Genomic DNA, 19,433 nt, shown 5'->3' with positions numbered 1-19,433 from the left:
GAGTCCAATTGACCTGAAACTTGACGGAGCTTATTTTTGGACCAGAAGAAGGACATGGAGTAAAAGAGTTGGGCCAGAAGAGTCCTGGGCTGCCCACGAGGGCGGGAGGCGCGCCCACCCCCCCTAGGCGCGCCCCCTACCTCGTGGACAGCCCGGAGACCCCCCTGACTTGTTCCCAACGCCAAAACCTCTTATATATACAGAAACCCCCAGAACATAACCTAGATCAGGAGTTTCGCTGCCGCAAGCCTCTGTAGCCACCAAAAACCAATCGGGACCCTGTTCCGGCACCCTGCTGGAGGGGGATCCATCACCGGTGGCCATCTTCATCATCCCGGCGCTCTCCATGACGAGGAGGGAGTAGTTCACCCTCGGGGCTGAGGGTATGTACCAGTAGTTATGTGTTTGATCTCTCTCTCTCTCGTGTTCTTGAGGTGGTACGATCTTGATGTATCGCGAGCTTTGCTATTATAGTTGGATCTTATGATGTTTCTCTCCCTCTACTCTCTTGTAATGGATTGACTTTTCCCTTTGAAGTTATCTTATCGGATTGGGTCTTTAAGGATTTGAGAGCACTTGATGTATGTCTTGCATGTGTTATCTGTGGTCACAATGGGATATTCACGTGATCTACTTGATGTATGTTTTGGTGATCAACTTGCGGGTTCCGTAACATTGTGAACTTATGCATAGGGGTTGGCACACGTTTTCATCTTGACTCTCCGGTAGAAAATTTGGGGCACTCTTTGAAGTACTTGGTGTTGGTTTGAATAGATGAATCTGAGATTGTGTGATGAATATCGTATAATCATACCCACGAATACTTGAGGTGACATTGGAGTATCTAGGTGACATTAGGGTTTTGGTTGATATGTGTCTTAAGGTGTTATTCTAGTACGAACTCTTGAATAGATCGATCCAAAAGAATAACTTTGAGGTGGTTTCGTACCCTACAATAATCTCTTCGTTTGTTCTCCGCTATTAGTGACTTTGGAGTGACTCTTTGTTGCATGTTGAGGGATAGTTATATGATCCAACTATGTTATTATTGTTGAGAGAACTTGCACTAGTGAAAGTATGAACCCTAGGCCTTGTTTCAACGCATTGCAATACCGTTTGTGCTCACTTTTATCATTAGTTACCTTGCTGTTTTTATATTTTCATATTACAAAAACCTATATCTACCATCCATATTGCACTCGTATCACCATCTCTTCGCCGAACTAGTGCACCTATACAATTTACCATTGTATTGGGTGTCTTGGGACACAAGAGACTCTTTGTTATTTGGTTGCAGGGTTGCTTGAGAGAGACCATCTTCATCCTACGCCTCCCACGGATTGATAAACCTTAGGTCATCCACTTGAGGGAAATTTTATACTATCCTACAAACCTCTGCACTTGGAGGCCCAACAACGTCTACAAGAAGAAGGTTGCGTAGTAGACATCACTGTCGAGGCTGCACAGGCACCTCTGCAGTGGGATGAGTGGATGCCCACTACTCAGGATCCCTACTACCCTCCAGGCTACTGATCGATTACCAACTTAGGCCAAAAGCCTAAGCTTGGGGGAGTACGTGTTTCTCACCGACATTATATTCATGTTCCCTTATTATTCTGTCTGTCGGTGCTCTCACTTTTTCATTGTACCATCCGCTTAGATTTATTTTTCTTGCTTTCTTCTTGTGTGTTTGAAAAGCTTTAGAAAAACCAAAAAAAATTAGTTGTAGTAATTTACTTTCTATGCATGCTTAGTAGTAGAACTAAAAAGAAAATCCAAAAATATTTCCTTGTTCTTCTTTTGCTTGTTGGGAGCTTTCCCGTGTAAATAGTTTTTCTCGTTTTTGCTTTTTATTTGTTTTTTGAAGAAAACCAAAAACTCCAAAAATATTTCAGTGTGTTTCTCTGATTTTTTTTCCGAGTTGTACCGAGGAGAAGACCACGATGAAAATGTTGAGTGGCTCTCATATGAATAATTGTTGAACTAATAAAGAGCACATTTTACCTTGTCTTCTCCTGTTGAATAAAATGTTGCCAGCTTAGTCCACGGCACTCTTGCACTATTATTATTTTCATATCGTTCGGTCGTGCAAGTGAAAGGCAATAATGATGACATTCGATGAGCTGGCTGTGGCAAAGAGAAACCGGTATGAACTCGACTTGTTCTGTTTGTGTAAATATGTTTAACCTAGTATCCAGGCTTCAACCCATTATGATTAAACATGTTTGGAATGACAATTAGATATTATAGTTTCTCATGCCATGCATAAGTAGCTGGGAGTTAATAATGATTTATCTTGGATATCAACATAGCGTTAAAATGATTGTGATGTAGTATGATGATATGGTATCCTCCTCCGAATGTTCGAGTGGCTTGACTTCGTACATGTTCATGCATATAGTTGAATCAAAACCAACATAGCCCCTATAATGTTTATGTTCATGGTGTTCATATCCTACTCATGCTAGTGTCCAATGTTACTTATGCATAATGCCTGGTCATGATCGTTGTTGCTCTCTAGCTGGCCGCTTCCCAATCTTAATTGCTAGCCTTCGCCTGTACTAAGTTGGAATTCTGCTTGTACATTAAAAACCTTGAACCCAAAGTTATTCCAGATGAGTCCACCATACCTACCTATATACGGTATTACCCTGCCGTCCTAAGTAAATTTGCATATGCCACCTCTAAAAAATTCTAAAAATTTATCCTTTTTGTGTTCCTAGATTGTTCATGGAACGACAGGAGGTGGTCGATATCTTCCGTGCTAAGTGGGTTATCCTCGGGTCGAGTGTTTATTCACTCGCCATCGCACGAGGAAATGGGCGGTAATAGGGATGCCCAGTCCCAAACTGCAAACATGAAAAAGAGTTCATCTCTTGAATAATCAAACAAAAACTCCCAATGGAGTCAAAACCTTTACTTTCTGCTTGGGAACTGCCACTAGCATGCTTAGCATGGAAGATGTTGATAACTGATGGTCGTGAAGTGAATGAGAAGGGAGCATGTCTCAAAATTATCATTTATCTCTGTTTTAAAATTTGAGCTCTGGCACCTCTGCAAATCACTGCTTCCCTCTGCGAAGGGACTATCTATTTACTTTTATGGTGTGTCACCACCTTCTAAAAACAAGCGCCAGAAACTGAGTAGAGCACATCTGTCATGATTTATGCATTATGTATAGCTAATGTTGGGTGCATCATGACTGGATCTTTTCTACCATGAATTACAATGTTTAGTCGCTGCTTGAACTTTGGAGGTGCTCTACATTTATGTTTTGCGGTCTCAGAAAGGGCTAGCGACATACCACTATTGTCATATTATATCATGGTTGTTTTGACAACATGTTGTTGTTTGAGATATCTTATTATTGCTCACTATCTGATTATGTCATTGATATGAATCATTATAATCTTTAAGAGTTATTGTTGACATGGTTAGTTATAATGTTGGCTGAAAACCTGGGTGTTGTTTAAGCTTATTTATGCAAACAAGAGCAAAAGAGTTCGTAAAAGTTTTTGTTTCTCACTTTCAGTTTATCAACTGAATAGCTTGAGGACAAGCAAAGGTTTAAGCTTGGGGGGGTTGATATGTGTCCAACGTATCTACTTTTCCTCACGCTTTTCCTCTTGTTTTGGACTCTAATTTGCATTATTTGAATGAAACTAACCCCGGACTGACGCTGTTTTCAGCAGAACTACCATGGTGTTGTTTTTGTGCAGAAATGGAAGTTCTCGGAATGGAACAAAACTTTTCAAGAATTTTTTATATCAATAATAAGGATTTTTGGAGCCAAGACCCACCAGAGAGGGGCCCCTGGGTGGGCACAACCCACCAGGGCGCGCCCCCTCTCCTAGCGCGCCCAGGTGGGTTGTACCCACCTGGTGGCCCCGCTGACGACCCCCCTGATACTATAAATTCACATTATTCCAAAAAAATCAGGGAAAAGGAATTATCGCGATCCATGAGACGGAGCCGCCGCCAAGCCCTGTTCTTCCATGGGAGGGCAGATCTAGAGTCTGTTTGCGGCTCCGGAGAGGGGGATCTTCGTTCTTCATCATCACCAACCCATCTCCATCGCCAATTCCATGATGCTCCCTCTTGATAACCCACAAGTATAGGGGATCGCAACAGTTTTCGATAAGTAAGAGTGTCAAACCCTACGAGGAGCTAAAGGTAGAACAAATATTCCCTCAAGTTCTATCGACCACCGATACAACTCTACGCACGCTTAGCGTTCGCTTTACCTAGAACAAGTATGAAACTAGAAGTACATTGTAGGTGTTGTTGCATAGGTTTGCAAGAATATAAAGAGCACGTAAATAAAAAGTAGGGGCTGTTTAGGTAAATACACAACTAAATTAGTTTTAATAGAGAGCTTTTTGTTGCGAGAAAGTTATTTGTCCCTAGGCAATCAATAAATAGACCGGTAATCATTATTGCAGCTTTATTTGAGGGAGAGGCATAAGTTAACATACTTTCTCTACTTGGATCATATGCACTTATGATTGGAACTCTAGCAAGCATCCGCAACTACTAAAGATCATTAAGGTAAAACCCAACCATAGCATTAAAGCATCAAGTCCTCTTTATCCCATACGCAACAACCCCCTTACTCGGGTTTGTGTTTTAGTCACTCACGCAACCCACTATAAGCGAATCATGAACGTATTGCAACACCCTACAGCGGGAATCCCTCACGCTTGCGCGACATGGAGAGCACCATAGGACAGCACCAATAATAAAACATGCAACTCAAACCAATCTTGATCATCAAATAACCCATAGGACAAAACGGGTCTACTCAAACATCATAGGATAGCCATACATCATTGGGAAATAATATATAGCGTTGAGCACCATGTTTAAGTAGAGATTACAGCGGGTAAGAGAGAGGTTACACCGCCGCATAGAGGGGGGAAGAGTTGGTGATGATGGCGGTGAAGTTGTTGGTGAAGATGGCGGTGATGATGATGGCCACGGCAGCGTTCCAGCGCCACCGGAAGAGAAGGGGAGAGGGGGCCCCTTCGTCTTCTTGTTCCTTGACCTCCTCCCTAGATGGGGGAAGGGTTTCCCCTCTGGTCCTTGGCCTTCATGGTGTGGGAGGGGCGAGAGCCCCTCCGAGATTGGATCTGTCTCTCTGTCTCTCTCTGTTTTTGCGTTCTCCTGTGCTGCCCTTTCACCGTTTCGTATATATATGGAGATCCGTAACTCCGATTGGACTGAAATCTTCGTCGTGATTTTTCCTAAAAATTAGCTTTCTTGCGGCCGAAGAAGGGCATCAACCGCCTTACGGGGGGCCCACGAGGGTCAGGGGCGCGCCCAGGGGGGTGGGGCGCGCCCCCCTGCCTCGTGCCTCCCTCGGGCACTATCTCGCGTGGATTTTCCTTCCCATATTCTCCGAATATTCCAAAAATAATCTCCGTCCGTTTTTATCCCGTTTGGACTCCGTTTGATATGGATATTTTGCGAAACAAAAACATGCAACAAACAGGAACTAGCATCGGGCACTTGATCAATATGTTAGTCCCCAAAAATAGTATAAAAAGTTGTCAAAAATATATGAAAGTTGTAGAATATTGGCATGGAACAATAAAAAATTATAGATACGACGGAGACGTATCACTCCCCACCGGGAGTGAGTAATTCCTTCGTAGGCTCGCTGGTCGGTGAGGAGTTGGATGAGATTCATCATGTAATCGAGTTAGTTTTGTTAGGGCTCGATCCCTAGTATCCACTATGTTCTTAGATTGATGTTGCTATGACTTTGCTATGCTTAATGCTTGTCACTTTGGGCCCGGGTGCCATGAACTTAGATCTGAACCATTTATGAATTCATCATTATATCCATTTTTTAGATTTGATCTTGCAAGTTATGGTCACCTACTACGGTTATGATCCGACAACCCCGGAGTGACAACAACCGGGCCCACTCTCGGTGATGACCGTAGTTTGAGGAGTTCATGTATTCACTATGTGTTAATGCTTTGTTCCGGTTCTCTATTAAAAGGAGGCCTTAATATCCCTTAGTTTCCAATATGGACCCCGCTGCCACGGGAGGGTAGGACAAAAGATGTCATGCAAGTTCTTTTAATAAAGCACGTATGACTATTTACGGAATACATGCCTACATTATATCGATGAACTGGAGCTAGTGCCGTACCGCCCAAGGTTATAACTATCACATGATGAATATCATCCAACAAGTCACCGATCCCATGCCTACGAATTTATCCTTATTGATCTTGCTGCGTTACTATTGCTATCATCACTGTTACACTTGGTACAAATTACTGCCATCACTGTTACTGTTACCATTGCTGCTATCACTATTATCAAAACTATCAAACTACTTTGCTACTGATCACTTTGCTGCAGATAATTAATCTCCAGGTGTGGTTGAATTGACAACTCAGCTGCTAATACCTTCAAATATTCTTTGGCTCCCCTTGTGTCGAATCTATAAATTTGGGTTGAATACTCTACCCTCGAAAACTGTTGCGATCCCCTATACTTGTGGGTTATCAGCAGCGCCTGACGTTTTCGGAAATCACAGATCATATCTGCACTCCGATCACGCCGAATTTTCTATTCTGACCGATCTTATCGATCATCGCAAATCCGATTCGGATTTACGTTTCACTGTTAACCCCAATGGCGGATACCGACCGGTAGGGGTAGGTTGTGTCACGACCTCATCGATCCCGATTGACAGAAAACATAGCCTCATCGATCCTCATGTGCAGTTGATATCATCAACCATGCACACAACCATCTCATAAACAACAACAGATCTCATCTGCCGCCTTCACATATCTAATATGCATACGTTCTGAAACCAAATCCTATAGCAGAGGCTCTGATACCACTATTGAGTGTGCGGTAGGGTGCGTCGACTGCAAATAAAATTTTCCTACGCGCAGAACAACCAAGAACATGCTACGGGAGATGGATCACAGATCGTTACCACTAGACGCGTAGTGCCGTGTAGTGGAATAAGAGTTGGGGCAGCACGTCCGCGTGGATCGTCTCCTCCTCGTCCGATCTCCCTCAAACAACTGGTCGTCGGATCCCGAATATAGGTTCACCGGAGCAGTGCAAGTGCACGGCCTCTAACGGTATCCGCGCGTGTAGTGTTGGGGAACGCAACATGCAATTTCAAAAAAATTCCTACGATCACGCAAGATCTATCTAGGAGATGCATAACAACGAGAGGGGGAGAGTGTGTCCACGTACCCTCGTAGCCCGAAAGCAGAAGCGTTAGGTTAACGCGGTTGATGTAGTCGAACATCTTCACGATCCAACCGATCTAGTACCAAACGTACGACACCTCCGAGTTAAACACGTTCAGCTTGATGACGTCCCTCGAACTCTTGATCCAGCAGAAGGTCAAGGGAGAGTTTTGTCAGCACAACGGCGTGGTGACGGTGATGGTGATGTGATCCGCGCAGGGCTTCGCTTAAGCACTACGACGCTATACCCGGAGAAGCAAACTATGGAGGGGGGCACCGCACATGGCTAAGAGAATAACTATTGTGTTTTGGGGTGCCCCCCTTCCCCCGTATATAAAGGAGGGGAGGAGGAGGCCGGCCACCAAGGGGCATGCTACCTCTTGATCACTGCGTTGGTTTTCCCTTGAAGAGGAAAGGGTGATGTAGTAAAGTAGCGTAAGTATTTCCCTCAAAACAGCCACCATACCTTCCGCAAAACAGCCACCATACCCACCTATCATGGCATTTCCATAGCCATTCCGAGATATATTGCCATGCAACTTTCCACCGTTCCGTTTATTATGACACACTCCATCATTGTCATATTGCTTAGCATGATCATGTAGTTGACATCGTATTTGTGGCAAAGCCACCGTTCATAATTCTTTCATACATGTCACTCTTGATTCATTGCATATCCCGGTACACCGCTGGAGGCATTCATATAGAGTCATATTTTGTTCTAAGTATCGAGTTGTAATTGTTGAGTTGTAAGAAAATAAAAGTGTGATGATCTTCATGTTTTAGAGCATTGTCCCAAGTGAGGAAAAGGATGATGGAGACTATGATTCCCCCACAAGTCGGGATGAGACTCCGGACGAAAAAAAGAAGAGAAAAGAGGCCATAAAAAAGTAGAGAAAAGGCCCAAATAAATTAAAAAATGAGAGAAAAAGAGAGAAGGCACAATGTTACTATCCTTCTACCACACTTGTGCTTCAAAGTAGCACCATGATCTTCATGATAGAGAGTCTCTCATTTTGTCACTTTCATATACTAGTGGGAACTTTTCATTATAGAACTTGGCTTGTATATTCCAATGATGGGCTTCCTCAAAATGCCCTAGGTCTTCGTGAGCAAGCGAGTTGGATGCACACCCACTTAGTTTCTTTTGTTGAGCTTTCATATACTTATAGCTCTAGTGCATCTGTTCCATGGCAATCCCTACTCACTCACATTGATATCTATTGATGGGCATCTCCATAGCCTGTTGATACGCCTAGTTGATGTGAGACTATCTTCTCCCTTTTTGTCTTGTCCACAACCACCATTCTATTCCATATATAGTGTTGTATCCATGGCTCACGCTCATGTATTGCGTGAAGATTGAAAAAGTTTGAGAATGTCAAAAGTATGAAACAATTGCTTGGCTTGTCATCGGGGTTGTGCATGATTTAAATACTTTGTGTGGTGAAGATAGAGCATAGCCAGACTATATGATTTTGTAGGGATAACTTTCTTTGGCCATGTTATTTTGAGAAGACATGATTGCTTTGTTAGTATGCTGGAAGTATTATTATTTTTATGTCAATACTAAACTTTTGTCTTGAATCTTTCGGATCTGAATATTCATACCACAATTAAGAAGAATTACATTGAAATTATGCCAAGTAGCACTCCGCATCAAAAATTCTGTTTTTATCATTTACCTACTCGAGGACGAGCAGGAATTAAGCTTGGGGATGCCTGATACGTCTCCAATGTATCTATAATTTTTGATTGCTCCATGCTATATTATCTACTGTTTTGGACATTATTGGGCTTTATTATTCACTTTTATATTATTTTTGGGACTAACCTATTAACCGGAGGCCAAGCCCAGAATTGCTGTTTTTTGCCTATTTCAGAGTTTCGCAGAAAAGGAATATCAAACGGAGTCCAAACGGAATGAAACCTTCGGGAACATGATTTTTAGGAAGATTATGATCCAGGAGACTTGGACCCTACGTCAAGAAACAAAAGAGGAGGCCACGAGGTGGGGGGGGCGCCCTCCACCCTCGTGGGCCCCCTGTTGCTCCACCGACGTACTCCTTCCTCCTATATATACCTACGTACCCCCAAACGATCAGATACGGAGCCAAAAACCTAATTCCACCGCCGCAACCTTCTGTACCCATGAGATCCCATCTTGGGGCCTGTTCCGGAGCTCCGCCGGAGGGGGCATCCATCACAGAGGGCTTCTACATCATCACCATAGCCTCTCCGATGAAGTGTGAGTAGTTTACCTCAGACCTTCAGGTCCATAGTTAGTAGCTGGATGGCTTCTTCTCTCTTTTTGGATCTTAATACAATGTTCTCCCCCTCTCTCGTGGAGATCTATTCGATGTAATCTTCTTTTTGCTGTGTGTTTGTTGAGACCGATGAATTGTGGGTTTATGATCAAGATTATCTATGAAAAATATTTGAATCTTCTCTGAATTCTTTTATGTATGATTGGTTATCTTTGCAAGTCTCTTCGAATTATCAGTTTGGTTTGGCCTACTAGATTGATCTTTCTTGCAATGGGAGAAGTGCTTAGCTTTGGGTTCAATCTTGCGGTGTCCTTTCCCAGTGACAGTAGGGGCAGCAAGGCACGTATTGTATTGTTGCCATCGAGGATAACAAGATGGGTTTTTTTTATCATATTGCATGAATTTATCCCTCTACATCATGTCATCTTGCTTAAGGCGTTACTCTGTTTTCATGAACTTAATACTCTAGATGCATGCTGGATAGCGGTCGATGAGTGAAGTAATAGTAGTAGATGCAGGCAGGAGTCGGTCTACTTGTCTCGGACGTGATGCCTATATACATGATCATACCTAGATATTCTCATAACTATGCTCAATTCTGTCAATTGCTCAACAGTAATTTGTTCACCCACCGTAGAATACTTATGCTCTTGAGAGAGCCACTAGTGAAACCTATGGCCCCCGGGTCTATCTTCATCATATTAATCTTCCAACACTTAGTTATTTCCTTTGCTTTTTACTTTGCTTTTATTTTACTTTGCATCTTTATCACAAAAATACCAAAAATATTATCCTATCATATCTATCAGATCTCACTCTCGTAAGTGACCGTGAAGGGATTGACAACCCCTTATCGCGTTGGTTGCGAGGAGTTATTTGTTTTGTGTAGGTACGAGGGACTCGCGCGTAGCCTCCTACTGGATTGATACCTTGGTTCTCAAAAACTGAGGGAAATACTTACGCTACTTTGCTGCATCACCCTTTCCTCTTCAAGGGAAAACCAACACAGTGCTCAAGAGGTAGCAAGAAGGATTTCTGGCGCCGTTGCCGGGGAGTCTATGCAAAAGTCAACATACCAAGTACCCATCACAATCCCTTATCTCCCGCATTACATTATTTGCCATTTGCCTCTCGTTTTCCTCTCCCCCACTTCACCCTTGTCATTTTATTCGCCCTCTCTTTTTCGTTCGCCTCTTTTTCGCTTGCTTGTCGTTATGGCTAGTCATCTATCTTCTCCGTTGTCTCCCGAGAATGAAGTTCTAAATTTTAAACAAAGGGAGGGATAAAATCTAAAACATGCTTGGTATAGAATTTGCAATGCTCAAAATAGATCTGCCAGGAAGCAATCTACTTCCGTTCTTCTCCGCAATTTTTATGTAGGCGCTAATCCTTGGTATAGATGTATTCTTTATACCATTACCGGAGGGAATTTCTTGGGTAGCCATACTTTTGACTTTTATAATGCTATGATAGATTTATTTGGCTCACCACCTCTTTTGGTTAATGGAACTATGTTAACTTTGGAGCATGTAATGCAAAGACTTGAAATTATTGAAAATAAAGTTGCTACCGTAGAGTTAATTGAAAATCTGGATAAAAAGATCCACAATCAAATTACCCAATATGGATCTAAGGTAGGAGTCACTTTGAAAAATATTAAGGAGAAGGAACCCATAGTTAATGAGAGAATAAATCAAGATTCCACTAGAATCGATAAACTTGAGGGTATCATTACTAACTTGGGAACCGCTTTTCTTCCGTAAAGAGTACTCCAAATCCTCCTACTAAAATTGCCAAGCTTATGTATGTTCCTAAAAATAAGGGTGAATCCTCTAGTAAGGAAACTCCAGATCTCAAATCTATAAGTATTCATCCCAATCTTTTTGCCATCATTAAGGAACCATTTGCTATGAATGAATTTTTCGATCTTGTGCCTAAAAGTTTGATCATTGCTAAAAAGAAAGAAATTTCTAAGGATGATAGATGTCTCATTGAAGAATTGCCTACCAAAGATGGCAATACCTAGATCTATCCTTGCTTTTATGCCTAGCTAGGGGTGTTAAACGATAGCGCTTGTTGGGAGGCAACCCAATTTTATTTTTAGTTTTTTTTTTGCTCTTGCTTCTGTTTAGGAATAAATATTTGATCTAGCCTCTGGTTAGATGTGTTTTTATGTTTTAATTAGTGTTTGTGCCAAGTTAAACCTATAGGATCTTCTTGGATGATAGTTATTTGATCTTGCTGTAATTTCCAGAAACTTTTTGTTCACGAAAACAATTGTTAAAAAATCATCAGAACGTGATAAAATAGTGATTCCAATTGCTGCTGATCAATAAACAAATTTTCTAGGTCGTCCTATTTTGGCTGATTGTTTGGAGTTCCAGAAGTTTGCGTTAGTTACAGATTACTACAGACTGTTCTGTTTTTGACAGATTCTGTTTTTCGTGTGTTGTTTGCTTATTTTGACGAATCTATGGCTAGTAAAATAGTTTATAAACCATAGAGAAGTTGGAATACAGTAGGTTTAACACCAATATAAATAAATAATGAGTTCATTACAGTACCTTGAAGTGATCTTTTGTTTTCTTTCGCTAACGGAGCTCACGAGATTTCTGTTAAGTTTTGTGTTGTGAAGTTTTCAAGTTCTGGGTGAAAGATTTTTGATGGATTATGGAACAAGGAGTGGCAAGAACCTAAGCTTGGGGATGCCCATGGCACCCCCAAGATAATCTAAGGACACCATAAAGCCAAAGCTTGGGGATGCCCCGGAAGGCATCCCCTCTTTTGTCTACTTCCATCGGTAACTTTACTTGGAGCTATATTTTTATTCACCACATGATATGTGTTTTGCTTGGAGCGTCTTGTATGATTTGAGTCTTTGCTTTTTAGTTTACCACAATCATCCTTGCTGTACACACCTTTTGAGAGAGCCATACATGATTTGGAATTTGTTAGAATACTCTATGTGCTTCGCTTATATCTTTTGAGTTATATAGTTTTGCTCTAGTACTTCACTTATATCTTTTAGAGCACGGTGGTGGATTTGTTTTATAGAAACTATTGATCTCTCATGCTTCACTTAGATTATTTTGAGAGTCTTAAATAGCATGGTAATTTGCTTAAATAATCCTAATATGCTTGGTATTCAAGATTTGTAAAAACTTTCTTATGAGTGTGTTGAATACTTTGAGAAGTTTGATGCTTGATAATTGTTTTGAGATATAAAGATGGTGATATTAGAGTCATGCTAGTTGAGTAGTTGTGAATTTGAGAGATACTTGTTTTAAAGTTTGTGATTCCCGTAGCATGCACGTATGGTGAACCGTTATGTGATGAAGTTGGAGCATGATTTATTTATTGATTGTCTTCCTTATGAGTGGCGGTCGCGGACGAGCGGTGGTCTTTTCCTACCAATCTATCCCTCTAGGAGCATGCGCATAATACTCTGCTTTGATAACTTGTAGATTTTTGCAATAAGTATATGAGTTCTTTATGACTAATGTTGAGTCCATGGATTATACGCACTTTCTTACTTCCACCATTACTAGCCTCTCTAATACCGCGCACTTTTCGCCGGTATCATACACCCACCATATACCTTCCTCAAAACAGCCACCATACCTACCTAGCATGGCATTTCCATAGCCATTCCGAGATATATTGCCATGCAACTTTCCACTGTTCTGTTTATTATGACACACTCCATCATTGTCATATTGCTTAGCATGATCATGTAGTTGACATCGTATTTGTGGCAAAGCCACCATTCATAATTCTTTCATACATGTCACTCTTGATTCATTGCATATCCCGGTACACCGCCGGAGGCATTCATATAGAGTCATATTTTGTTCTAAGTATCGAGTTGTAATTGTTGAGTTGTAAGAAAATAAAAGTGTGATGATCTTCATTTTTTAGAGCATTGTCCCAAGTGAGGAAAAGGATGATGGAGACTATGATTCCCCCACAAGTCGGGATGAGACTCCGGACAAAAAAAAGAGAGAAAAGAGGCCATAAAAAAAGGAGAGAAAAGGCCCAAATAAATAAAAAAATAAGAGAAAAAGAGAGAAGGGACAATGTTACTATCCTTCTACCACACTTGTGCTTCAAAGTAGCACCATGATCTTCATGATAGAGAGTCTCTCATTTTGTCACTTTCATATACTAGTGGGAACTTTTCATTATAGAACTTGGCTTGTATATTCCAATGATGGGCTTCCTCAAAATGCCCTAGGTCTTCGTGAGCAAGCGAGTTGGATGCACACCCACTTAGTTTCTTTTGTTGAGCTTTCATATACTTATAGCTCTAGTGCATCCGTTGCATGGCAATCCCTACTCACTCACATTGATATCTATTGATGGGCATCTCCATAGCCCGTTGATACGCCTAGATGATGTGAGACTATATTCTCCCTTTTTGTCTTCTCCACAACCACCATTCTATTCCATATATAGTGCTATATCCATGGCTCACGCTCATGTATTGCGTGAAGATTGAAAAAGTTTGAGAATGTCAAAAGTATGAAACAATTGCTTGGCTTGTCATCGGGGTTGTGCATGATTTAAATACTTTGTGTGGTGAAGATAGAGCATAGCCAGACTATATGATTTTGTAGGGATAACTTTCTTTGGCCATGTTATTTTGAGAAGACATGATTGCTTTGTTAGTATGCTGGAAGTATTATTATTTTTATGTCAATACTAAACTTTTGTCTTGAATCTTTCGGATCTGAATATTCATACCACAATTAAGAAGAATTACATTGAAATTATGCCAAGTAGCACTCCGCATCAAAAATTCTGTTTTTATCATTTACCTACTCGAGGACGAGCAGGAATTAAGCTTGGGGATGCCTGATACGTCTCCAACGTATCTATAATTTTTAATTTCTCCATGCTATATTATCTACTATTTTGGACGTTATTGGGCTTTATTATTCACTTTTATATTATTTTTGGGACTAACCTATTAACCGGAGGGCCTGCCCAGAATTGCTGTTTTTTGCCTATTTCAGAGTTTCGCAGAAAAGGAATATCAAACGGAGTCCAAGCGGAATGAAACCTTCGGGAACGTGATTTTTAGGAAGATTATGATCCAGGAGACTTGGACCCTATGTCAAGAAACAAAAGAGGAGGCCACGAGGTAGGGGGCGCGCCCACCCCCCCCCAGGGCGCGCCCTCCACCCTCGTGGGCCCCCTGTTGCTCCACCGACGTACTCCTTCCTCCTATATATTCCTATGTACCCCCAAACGATCAGATACGGAGCCAAAAACCTAATTCCACTGCCGCAACCTTCTGTAACCATGAGATCCCATCTTGGGGCCTGTTCCGGAGCTCCGCCGGAGGGGGCATCCATCACGGAGGGCTTCTACATCATCATCATAGCCTCTCCGATGAAGTGTGAGTAGTTTACCTCAGACCTTCGGGTCCATAGTTAGTAGCTAGATGGCTTCTTCTCTCTTTTTGGATCTCAATACAATGTTCTCCCCCTCTCTCGTGGAGATCTATTCGATGTAATCTTATTTTTGCGGTGTGTTTGTTGAGACCGATGAATTATGAGTTTATGATCAAGATTATCTATGAACAATATTTGAATCTTCTCTGAATTATTTTATGTATGATTGGTTATCTTTGCAAGTCTCTTCGAATTATCAGTTTGGTTTGGCCTACTAGATTGATCTTTCTTGCAATGGGAGAAGTGCTTAGCTTTGGGTTCAATCTTGCGGTGTCCTTTCCCAGTGACAGTAGGGGCAGCAAGGCACGTATTGTATTGTTGCCATCGAGGATAACAAGATGGGTTTTTTTATCATATTGCATGAATTTATCCCTCTACATCATGTCATCTTGCTTAAGGCGTTACTCTGTTTTCATGAACTTAATACTCTAGATGCATGCTGGATAGCGGTCGATGAGTGGAGTAATAGTAGTAGATGCAGGCAGGAGTCGGTCTACTTGTCTCGGACGTGATGCCTATATACATGATCATACCTAGATATTCTCATAACTATGCTCAATTCTGTCAATTGCTCAACAGTAATTTGTTCACCCACCGTAGAATACTTATGCTCTTGAGAGAAGCCACTAGTGAAACCAATGCCCCCCGGGTCTATCTTCATCATATTAATCTTCCAACACTTAGTTATTTCCTTTGCTTTGATAATAAGTATTTATGGTGGGTGAACAAATTACTGTTGAGCAATTGACAGAATTGAGCATAGTTATGAGAATATCTAGGTATGATCATGTATATAGGCATCACGTCCGAGACAAGTAGACCGACTCCTGCCTACATCTACTACTATTACTCCACACATCGACCGCTATCTAGCATGCATCTAGAGTATTAAGTTCATCAGAACAGAGTAACGCTTTAAGCAAGATGACATGATGTAGAGGGATAAACTCATGCAATATGATATAAACCCCATCTTGTTATCCTCGATGGCAACAATACAATACGTGCCTTGCTGCCCCTACTGTCACTGGGAAAGGACACCGCAAGATTGAACCCAAAGCTAAGCACTTCTCCCATTGCAAGAAAGATCAATCTAGTAGGCCAAACCAAACTGATAATTTGAAGAGACTTGCAAAGATAACCAATCATACATAAAAGAATTCAGAGAAGAGTCAAATATTGTTCATAGATAAACTTGATCATAAACCCACAATTCATCGGTCTCAACAAACACACCGCAAAAGAAGATTACATCGAATAGATCTCCACAAGAGAGGGGGAGAACATTGTATTGAGATCCAAAAAGAGAGAAGAAGCCATCTAGCTAATAACTATGGACCCGAAGGTCTGAGGTAAACTACTCACACATCATCGGAGAGGCTATGGTGTTGATGTAGAAGCCCTCCGTGATCGATGCCCCCTCTGGCGGAGCTCCGGAACAGGCCCCAAGATGGGATCTCACGGGTACAGAAGGTTGCGGCGGTGGAATTAGGTTTTTGGCTCCGTATCTGGTAGTTTGGGGGTACGTAGGTATATATAGGAGGAAGAAGTACGTCGGTGGATCAACCGGGGGCTCACGAGGGTGGAGGGCGCGCCCGGGGGGTAGGCGCGCCCCCCTACCTCGTGGCCTCCTGGTTGATGTCTTGACGTAGGGTCCAAGTCTTGTGGATCACGTTCGTTCTGAAAATCACGTTCTCGAAGGTTTCATTCCGTTTGGACTCCGTTTGTTATTCTTTTTCTGCGAAACTCTGAAATAGGCAAAAAACAACAATTCTGGGCTGGCCCTCCGGTTAATAGGTTAGTCCCAAAAATAATATAAAAGTGTATAATAAAGCCCAATAATGTCCAAAATAGAATATAATATAGCATGGAGCAATCAAAAATTATAGATACGTTGGAGACGTATCAGCCTCGCACGGATCCTAAAGCCCAGAGTATGTTCGGCCTGGATCCGAATCCGAGTAGGATCACTTCTGACTCGTGGAGTCGGACCGGGCCTCACAGGTTCCTTCCCTTAAGCGTGCGACCCCTTAGGTTCTCATTCACTTGGACGCGAGTCAGATCACATCCGACTCGGCTAGTCGGTAGCGGCCTCTAGCAAAGCGTGCCGGCTCCAAGTGTCCGATGAAGCTGGTTAGGCGAACCTGTACATCACACTTCTGTTCCCTTTGCCACACGATATATGTTGTCGGGCTCAAGGCGAGTCTTACATCCTTGTGCTAGCCTGACCTCTTTCTCATTCCAGTGATGCCGACCACAAACCGGATTATCTCATAATCCTAATCGCATGGCCATGCTTATCTTGGTCGGATCACACGAGGGGCCCAGAGTATATCTCTCCTGATCGGAGGGGCAAATCCCATCTTGCTCGACCATGTCTCGCAGCATGGGTCTGGACAAGCCCGAAACCTACCTTTGTAACTACCCAGTCACGGAGTAGCGTTTGGTTGGCCCAAAGCAAGTCTGTCACCATCCCGAGTACATGCGCCAGCTCAGGTCTTAGGCATATAACGTATGTTGTACTAGAGACTCACAAATGACATATCGCTGCGTCTCATAGTTGGGTCTATCCGACTCGGACCTTATCTCAACCTAGATCCGAATACGTCGAATCCGACCAGATCCTTCCGAGTTCATATTATCCGGTTAGCATCCAATACTCCATGGCTAGTGAGACCAACCATCGACCATGTCATATGCTAGTCTAGTCGGCTGCGCGTCCACATAGCCCTTTCGACTAGGGACCTTTTAGGACAGTCATCATACGATGCATAGTCCCACAAACAAGTCACGTACTTGTTGATACACATCATTGATAATGTCCAAGGACTATCTTTATTCATAAACACATAGGAAATATCATCATACATGATTGCCACTAGGGCATATCTCCATCACCCTTGTGGACTGGTGTGCTCCCCTCCTATGGCCCATAGGGCCCATTAATCCCCCGGGGGGTTCCGGTAACCCCCCCGGTACTCCGGTATGTACCCGATACACCCCCAAACACTTCCGGTGTCCGAATATCATCGTCCTATATATGAATCTTTACCTCTCGACCATTTCGAGACTCCTCATCATGTCCGTAATCTCATCCGGAACTCCGAACAACATTCGGTCACCAAATCACATAACTCATATAATACAAAATCGTCATCGAACGTTAAGCGTGCGGACCCTGCGGGTTCAAGAACTATGTAGACATGATCGAGAGACCTCTCCGGTCAATAACCAACAGCAGAACCTGGATGCTCATATTGGTTCCCACATATTCTATGAAGATCTTTATCGGTCGTACCGTAATGACAACATACGTTATTCCCTTTGTCATCCGTATATGTTACTTGCCCGAGATTCGATTGTCGGTATCTCCAAACCTAGTTCAATCTCGTTACCGACAAGTCTCTTTACTAGTTCCGTAATACATCATCCCACAACTAACTCATTAGTCACATTGCTTGCAAGGCTTCTTATGATGTGTATTACCGAGAGGGCCCAGAGATACCTCTCCGATACTCGGAGTGACAAATCCTAATCTCGATCTATGCCAACCCAAACACCTTCGGAGATACCTGTAAAGCATCTTTATAATCACCCAGTTATGTTGTGACGTTTGATAGCACACAAGGTATTCCTTCGGTATCCGGGAGTTGCACAATCTCATAGTCAAAGGAATATGTATATGACATGAAGAAAGCAATAGCAATTAAACTTAACGATCAATATGCTAAGCTAACGGACGGGTCTTGTCCATCACATCATTCTCCTAATGATGTGATCCCGTTCATAATATGACAACACATGTCTATGGTTAGGAAACTTAACCATCTTTGATTAACGAGCTAGTCTAGTAGAGGCTTACTAGGGACATTGTGTTTTGTCTATGTATCCGCACATGTATGAAGTTTCCGGTTAATACAATTCTAGCATGAATAATAAACATTTATCATGATATAAGGAAATATAAAATAACAACTTTATTATTGCCTCTAGGGCATATTTCCTTCAATGACTTGGGCGCTTCCTTGTATGAATGGGTTCTTTCCCTCATCCTTCTCCTAGTGGCGCGATGGCAACGTGCAGAACACAAGGATTCATCAGAATCGACAATGGCGACCGGTGACCACTCTTTGTGTACATTTCTTCCTTTACGTTGAACTTTTTCTCTATACAGGTGTCCTCCCCATGCCTTGCGGCTTTAATCGTGGTCGGGGACGATGGGAAGAGCACCGCCGAAATAGGGATGATGAGGGGGAGTGTCGCTGTGGCCGGAGACGGGGAAGAAGAAAAAAAAAGAAAAAAAAGATCGTCAGATTCTCGCCGGGATCTCACATGAAATTGGTGGCTGGGTTTCGACAGGGCTGCAGGATGGTACGTGGCAAGGGTGGTCGCCGGAGGCAAGGAACTCGACAGGTGTGGTGCCGAAGGCAAGGAACTCGACAGAAGTGGCTGTGGAATAGTAAATGTAAGGGGCGGTCGAC

Source organism: Aegilops tauschii, chromosome 3 (assembly GCF_002575655.3).
Source record: "Aegilops tauschii subsp. strangulata cultivar AL8/78 chromosome 3, Aet v6.0, whole genome shotgun sequence".
Lineage (NCBI taxonomy): Eukaryota > Viridiplantae > Streptophyta > Magnoliopsida > Poales > Poaceae > Aegilops > Aegilops tauschii.
This window is presented reverse-complemented; position numbering follows the sequence as displayed.